Here is an 8,842-nt window from a genome sequence, read left to right as displayed (position 1 = left end):
TACTAGATCAACAAGCTTCTCAGCGTATCTAAACCATGATAAATATAGAAGGGGGAAGGTAGGGGAAATTATTTAGAGAAATGTATAAACAGTGGGTTGCTGTGAGTTTTCCGGGCTGTATGGCCATGTTCCAGAAGCATTCTCTCCTGACATTTCACCCACATCTATGGCAGGCATCCTCAGAGGTTGTGAGATCTGTTGGAAACGAGGCATGTTGGGTTTATATATCTGTGGAATGTCCAGGGTGGGAGAAAAACTCTTTGTCTGTTGGAAGCAAGTGTGAATGTTACAATTGGCCACCTTGATTAGCACTGAATAGCCTTACAGCTTCAAAACCTGGCTGCTTCCTGCCTGGGGGATTCCTTTGTTGGGAAGTGTTAACTGGCCCTGATTGCTTCCTGTCTGGAATTTCCCTGTTTTCCGAGTGATGTTCTTTGTATACTGTCCCAATTTTAGAGGTTTTTTTTAAAAAAAATACTGGTAGTTAGATTTTTTTTTCATTTTCATGGTTTCCTCCTTTTTGTTGAAATTGTCCACATGTTTGTGGATCTCAATGGCTTCTCTGTGTAATCTGACATGGTTTATAAACACCTTTAATAGAGTGAATTCAACCATGTGAGAACAGTCACTGCCTGTAATTTGAAAGAGATACAGTCCACTGAGAACAGAGCTTGGGAAACTAGATTTTGGAGTATAACTCCCAGAAAACTATGACATATGGCCATTGTCCATGCTGGCTGGGGGGATTCTTGGTGTTGCACTTCAAAAAATCAACCTCAAAGTGTGGACCATGAGCAGTATTACAGTATAACACATTTCCAGTAATATTCAATGGCTTTCAGAAACTGGACTTCCAAGGTGATAGTGAAGAATATCCACACACCAATGTGGTGCCTAATCACAAGAGGGTAATCCTACATGAATCTGATGGTAGATGGACCTGCCTTGATGTTCGCTAGTTTTCATGCCAAAGCAGCAGTGAATCCTGCCTGGTTTCCATCTAAATTGTAAAGAACTTTCAAGGTTCTGAACTCTATCCTTACCCAAAAGATTCAGCAACTTTTAAAAAGTTTTGACTAAAATCTAGTGGCAGCTAGCAACATCCATGTCAATGGTGCAGTGAAGCCACACCAAGCCCCAGATCAAAATTCAAAGTTGTTTTCCATGGTGCTAAGCTTATTTTGAGGCTTGGATTCAGAACCTTGGATAGTTCCTTGAAAGTTCAACATGAACTGATATTGGCTCCATCAATTACCAGAATGCACTGTCTGATGTGGAAAAAACCCACTCTGGGGACGTTATCACACAATGCTGATAAAATTGCATTTATAGCAAGATGAAATCACCTTTGTACGGGGCTTTTGACATGGTTGTCTCTTCCCCACATTCACAGTGTGCACCCCACTTTTCATTGATGGGAGGGGGAAAGCTGTCAATAAACCCAATGTTGCTGTTCTTACATCATCCTTCCTTTTTGCAATAATGTTATCCTGCAGTTGTCCTGATATTGCATAGTGCAGGAAACTCTTGTAGGAATGCCTAAAACAGTTATGGCAAAATAGGGGAGGAAGGAGGAAAAATAGACCAAACAGTGCACATGGTCTGGGTAGAGCAAGCACACGTAGAAAGCAAAGCTGTGGAAGAAGTCTGACTGTGAGAATTCATCTCAGCAAAGTGTCAGCATTGCACAATTTCAGCAAGATGTGAAAGTAGTCATTCCAATAATGGTATGTTTCCATTTGTTTACATAATGTGATTGTAACAACAGGCTGGTGTGACAAAACCCCAAGACCTAGACACTACACTCCTATTGATGCAGGCCAAAATCCCATTGGCTTTTTTTGCCGTCGCATCACATTGAGGGCTCATGTTTAACTTGTCGTCCATGAGGACTCCAAGATCTTTTTCACATGTACTGCTCTCGAGCCATGTATCCCCCATTCTGTATCTTTGCATTTCGTTTTTCCTGCCTAAGTGGAGTATCTTGCCTTTGTTACTGTTGAACTTCATTTTGTTAGTTTTGGCCCATCTCTCCAATCTGTTAAGATTGTTTTGAATTCTGCTCCTGTCCTCTGGAATATTGGCTCTCCCTCCTAAAGACAGGAGCAGAATGGCTGAACATGTAATTATATAGACTATCTTTGGGCATTATGGCTGAACATGTGTGACCTTCCTTCCCGATTTGTAGGAAAAGGAATTAATGTTTCTTTCAAGATGACACCTGCCAGACATGGATTTTGTCTAACTGATTATTTAAAAATACAATCCTGTATACATCTACTCATAAATATGTCCAACTGGGATCAAACACCAATTTTTTAGGGAAATAATACACTTCCTCTCCCAGCCTTATTTCTTCAGCTGCAAAGGAAAACTGAATACATTTTAGAGGGAAGAAATTACAAACGAAAGGCAGCTTCCATATGTATTGTGAAGAGACCTCCTTGTGTTGAATAGCAGTGTCCCTATTGTTCTCAATGCGGCATAGGATTCTGTCTAGGTTGGCTCTTCTTGTATATTTCGAACAGCGACAGCTTCTCTGATACACAATTTCACATTCCCTTTGGGGCGCGGTCACGGAATTACCTTCGTGATGAGTGTTTATTTTTAAACCTTTCTTTGAGGCTTTCGTTTTCTAGGTCTGCTTTTTTCCATCCCCACAGACACCATTCCTCCTTCATTGAAACTCTGCCCACAGTCTGGATGCACATTCAATCAAATCCCACCTTCTGCAGTTTCCTAGGCAACACAGCCTAGCCTTGGAAACAAGCTGCATTTCAAAAAGGATCACTCCACCCCACCCCCCTTTGCACCCTGTAGCAGTTTGATTTTTGAGAATAAGCACCCTATTGCTTGAAAGCTGAGAATGTGGGGAATGCCGCTATGCTAAAATGACGATGCCATCATGTCTCTTGGGGCATTTCTTGCTTGGTGGAGGAAATGGCTCAAGAGTTTCTAAGAGGGCAATGCATGAGCCAAATTAATTTTACCCTGTTTTTTGTTGTCGTTCCCCTATCACTTTGTTTAAAAATATTCTGACTTTTGTTAATGGCAACACCAGGAATACTGAATGGGACTTACTTAGAGTATAAATTAAATGGGTTCCTGATTATCCACCAAAGTATTTATTTATTTATTTACAGTATTTATATTCTGCCCTTCTCACTCCGCAGGGCACTCAGGGCGGATTACAATGTACATATACATGGCAAGCATTCAATGTCATATAATGCACCGGGACTGTGGCGCAGCTGGCTGGGTGTCAGCTGCATTAAGATTACTGCTGACCGAAGGTCATGAGTTCGAAGCCAGCCCAGGTTGGAGTGAGCTTCCGACCAATTTTGTGTAGCTTGTTGTTGACCTTTGCAACCCGAAAGACAGTTGCATCTGTCAAGTAGGAAATTTAGGCACCACTTTGTGGGGAAGCTAATTTAACTAATTTACTAGGCCATAAAATATCTCCGACAAGCATGCGGGGAATGAGGAAGTACTTCATCAGTGTCATGCTCTCCCCGGATTTGAACCTCTGACCTGTCGGTCATCCTGCTAGCACAAGGGTTTAATTTATTCATTTATTTATTTACGGTATTTGTATACTGCCTTTCTCAGCCCGAAGGAGACTCAAGGCGGTTTACAGTAGTCCAATACACTACTTAAACATTAGAAAGAACTTTCTGGTATGGCAGAAGCTGACTGTTTATGGAACAGGTGGAAGGCTAGAGATCCCTCCTTCAAGTTTTTTTGATGCTAGATGGCTACCTATTAGGAAGGGTATAAGATGTTTTGCGCTAATGGATTATACCAGTGTTTCTCAACCTGGAGGTCGGGACCCCTGAGGGGTCACGAAGGGGTTTCAGAGGGGTCGCCAAAGACCATTCGAAAGCATCTATTGCCGATGGTTTTAGGAACCCCTTTAGCAGAGAAGACTGAAGATCACTCCGCCAGTCCTTCTCTTCCTTTTTGGAAACAGCTGCCAAATCCTCCCATCGAAAGCTGTGATTGGCTGGCCTCTTAGCCAAAGGGAGGGCTGTTTCTGAGACTCCAGGTGGGGAGGGGAGAGCAGGCATGCTCGGCGCATGGCAGCATGGTGCGCATGTGCAGGTGAGGAAGAACGTGTGAGGCTGGAGGGAGGCTCGCCCCACTGAGCATGGGGGTTCTGTGTGGGAAGTTTGGCCCAATTCTATCCTTGGTGAGATTCCGAATGCTCTTTCATTGTAGGTGTACCTCTGCTGTGATTGGCTAGCCTCTCAGCCTAGGGGAAGGCTGTTTTTGAGACTCCAAGTGGGGAGAGGAGAGCAGGCATGCTCAGCAATTGGCAGTGTGGTGCACATGTGCAGACAAGGGAGAGCATGCAAGGCTGGAGGGAGACTCGTGCCAGTGAGTCCCTTCAAGGCATGGGGGTTCTGTGTGGGAAATTTGGCCCAATTCTATCGTTGGTGGTGTTCAGAATGCTCTTTGATTGTAGGTGAACTATAAATCTCAGCAACTACAACTCCCAAATGTCAAGGTCTATTTCCCTCAAACTCCACCAGTGTTCACATTTGGGCATATTGAGGATTCGTGCCAATTTTGGTCCAGATCCATCATTGTTTGAGTCCACTGTGCTCTCTGAATATAGGTGAACTACAACTCTAAAACTCAAGGTCAATGCCCATCAAACCCTTCCAGTATTTTCTGCTGGGCGTGGGAGTTCTGGGGCCCAAGTTTGGTTCAATTCCATCGTTGGTGGTGTTCAGAATGCTCTTTGATTGTAGGTGAATTATAAATCCCAGCAACTACAACTCCCAAATGACAAAATAAACCTCCCAAAACCCCACCAGTATTCAAGTTTGGACATGTCGGGTATTTGGTCCAGTGAATGAAAATCCATCCTGCCTATCAGATATTTATATGACGATGCGTAACAGTAGTAAAATTATAGTTATGAAGTAGCAATGAAAATAATGTTATGGTTGGGGAATCAACACAAAAAGAGGAATTAAGAAGGTTGAGAACCACTGGATTATACCATTGATACCCAATCTTTTGTTCTCCAGATGTTTGTGACTTCAGTTCTCAGAATTTTTTACTCTTGGTCAAGCCGATTGGGGCCTTGAGGACCACAGTTTGGGAACCCTTGGGACAGATAGTTTTAGTACAGTAGTCTCTCACTTATCCAACGATCTGTATTATCCAACGCAGTCTGGGTCCACAGCTGTTTCAATACATTGTGTTGTTTTGGCGCTAAATTCGTAAATACAGGGATTACTGCATAACGTTACTGTGTATTGAACTGCATCTTCTGACAATTTGTTGTAAAACATGTTTTGGTGCTTACTTTGTAAAATCATAACATAATTTGCAATAAGCTTTTCCTTAATCTTTCCTTATTATCCAACATTTTTGCTTATCCAATCTTCTGCCAGCCTGTTTATGTTGGATAAGCGACACTCTACAGTATTTCCATATTGATTCTCCATTCTGCACTGGAAAAGAGAGCCCTTGGTGGCACAGAGGTGAAACCCCTGTGCCGGCAGGACTGAAGACCGACAGTTCGCAGGTTCAAATCCGGGGAGAGCGCAGATGAGCTCCCTCTATCAGCTCCAGCTCCTCATGCAGGGACATGAGAGAAGCCTCCCACAAGGATGATAAAAACATCAAAACATCCGGGCATCCCCTGGGCAAAATCCTTGCAGATGGCCAATTCTCTCACACCAGAAGCGACTTGCAGTTTCTCAAGTCACTCCTGACATGACAAAAAAACAAAAACAAAAAACAAAAAACTGCAAAAGGTTGAACTGAGGCTGCAGAAACTGCTGTTGGTTAACCTCTGACTATGTTGTAACCAATGAATAGGAATTGTAGTTCAACAACATAGTTGTGTGACCTATAGTAGGAAAAGAAAAAGTTGTCTTTTCCAGACTCTGGGTACAAATCAGAATGTATGTATGTGTTTGGTTTGCTGGTCTGTCTGTCTGAGTGAATGTCCCAATATGTCAAGAGCACTGCTGTTATTAAGGACTAGTGAGGGTTTGTTATCATATCAAGAAAGTCAATTGGAAAAATAGTCCAGACATGTGCATGAAGCCTACGCTTAATTAATTTAACATTATTTTTGCTGTCAGATTAAAAATGGAGAAAAAAAACCTACGATAAATCATCATGTGTGTTAAGCATCTCAGAGTATTAATGTCAGACATCCATTCAGGTCTGAAAGGAGTGAGGGTTTATCTGTCGACTAGATGGAGGAAAAATTGTCATTCCTGTCTCGAGACCATGTCATAAATATTCATGAGGCACCCCCGGTATTGCTGAGGCAGCTCTTTCTCTAGTACTGTGGCCAAGGCGTGTTGATTATAATGAGGAAATGTGTGTTTGTAAAGAGCTCCACTTCCCTGGAGAAGAAATAGTGTAAACCATTGTGAGCAAATGTGGCTCTTCGGATATTCTTGGACTGCGGCTCCCATTATTCTTGACCATTTGTTTTGCAGGCTGCATTCCATTAAGTTCATCAGAGGTGGCCGATTGTCATGGGAACTCATTAACAGGCTGAGAGCCAGAAAAATGTCTCAATGGGATGCATCCTCCCAGCCTCCCCTTCAAACCTAATCTGTTTGGGATATGGTTGCAGACTGGAGAAAAAGAAAGAATAAGAATCTCAAGGTGCTGGCTGCCACTTCCCGCCCACAGGAAATCTGATGAAAGTAAGCTTTCAAGTGCTAAGTTGTGATGTGCCACCTACATTCAATCTGTGTACGGTACAAGGATACAAATATTAAAAAATGCCAATAAATCTCCTGTGAGCTTTCAAAGGAAAACAAATACAGGATAAAAGTGAAAGACCCAATAACTGTCACTGTTGGGACAATTTGGACAAGGGGAAAATACTAATATAGAACTAAGGCCCCTTCTACACTGCCATATAATCCAGTTCAAAGCAGATAATCTGAATTTTATATGACAGTGTAGAAGGGGCCTTAATCAGAGCTTGTGAGAAACATCCTTTTTTGACTAACTCCCTCAGCCAATGGCTGGCCATTCTGGTAAGAGGATTCTGGGATGTGTAGACACTGGGGCCCCATCTATACCACCATATAAAATGCAGATTATCTGCTTTGATTATCTGGATTAAATGGTAGCGTAGATCCAGCCTGGATTAAGCTGGATCCGATCCAGCTTTCTACAAAACACTGCATCACTCTAGAGCTTCCTGGAAGCTCCAAAATAAATCCTGTTTCCCTCTGCATATGATTAACATCTGTATGTGGTGCTTCTGTTGCAAATCCAGCCACACATCATATTGTCACAACTCAGGATAGATTCACCTTGCTCAGAACAACACCACACACCAAGGCTGTAGGTTTTGTAGTTTATTGAAGAAAAAAGCAAAATCGAAAACATAGAAATAAGGTTGCAAAAGTTCAATAGCCAAAAGAAAGTCTTAAATGCAAAGGCAGAGTTTCCAAGGTCTAAAGACAAATAACATGAAGTATAATCCACAAGCATTGGTCAAACAAGAATCCATGGCAGCATGACAAAGTTCCTAGAAACCAAGATCAAAACCAAAGTCCCAAAGAGCCAAAAGCTTTCCTCAAAAGCCAAGGCAATTCCAAAGAAATTAACAGGGTTTAAGCAAAGTTGCACTGACAAAGGGTTGACTGCAATCAGATTGTTAAATATGGTTTCCTAGCATAAAAGCATTACGTTGACCTCAAACTTCCTGTTTGTTAGCAAGCCGAGCACTTCGGCGTACCCTTAATTGCAAACGGTCCTCCCTAACCAAATCCCCATCACCTTCAAGGCCGAATAACTCATTATCCTGGGACTGGCCAGCCTGGGAATCGACAGGCACTGAGCTCACAGATGGAGCGGTTGACTCCTCCACCTGCAGCTGTGAAATTTCACCCAAATCATGACCATCTTCTAAAATAACATTCCTTCCCTGGGAAACTGTAACGTCATCTCGTCTTCAGTATCAACACTCTCTGCCTCAACATCAGGAACATGTTCAGAAATCTGTAATCCATCATCCTCCTCGTCCTGAGGAAACTCAGGTTCAGAAAGCTCAGGCTCTGACTGAGCCACAACACATATTTCTCCCTGCAACAAAATGAAAGATAACTCCACTTTATTTGGCCCATGTGACCACAGCCTTGGCTGATTGATTTGTAATATCTTGAATTCAGTTTAGATGGATGCATCTATGACTCCTTCCACACAGCTGTATAAAATCTACATTGAACTGGATTATATGGCAATGTGGACTCAGAGCCCACCCAGACAATACCTTTATCCCAGGAGCTTCTGCAGTAAACAGGAGAGTAGCCGGATGCCATTCCCCGTTAACCCGGAAGCAATCACTACAAATGGCAAAAAAGTGAGATTTCCAGGTGCAGGAATATCATAGTTTTGAGCCAAATATCCGGATCTTCACTTGTCTGTATGTCCTTGCAATCAGAAATCATGCGATTTTTTATCTGTCTTTGTGCCTAGGTTTTAGATGCTTGTAGCTGATTGGTTGGTTCCTAAAATGAAGGTGAATAGAAGGCAAAAACTTTGTTTTTGTGCCAGAAACTTGAAATGTGTGGAGGGCACATTTTCTCTGGCCAGGACAAAGTTGTGGCCCCCATCTTTTCACAAGAAGAGCAATCAGGAAAAGCCATGTATAACCCAGGAACAGCACTCTTTTGTTTGATGCCACAAGGACACAACCAAATCTGTCTGGACGGATGGCCAGGCAGCTAGGCTCCAAAAATAGTAGATAATGACAAAGTTCTGTTCCTGGCTTAAAAATATGTGTTCCTGTTTCATTGTGTAGTGCTGACTTGGATAAAAGTAGTCCTGCCCTGTAAACTTTGTTTGT

The sequence above is a fragment of the Anolis sagrei genome, chromosome 4 (assembly GCF_037176765.1).
Source record: "Anolis sagrei isolate rAnoSag1 chromosome 4, rAnoSag1.mat, whole genome shotgun sequence".
Classification (NCBI taxonomy): Eukaryota; Metazoa; Chordata; class Lepidosauria; order Squamata; family Dactyloidae; genus Anolis; species Anolis sagrei.
This window is presented reverse-complemented; position numbering follows the sequence as displayed.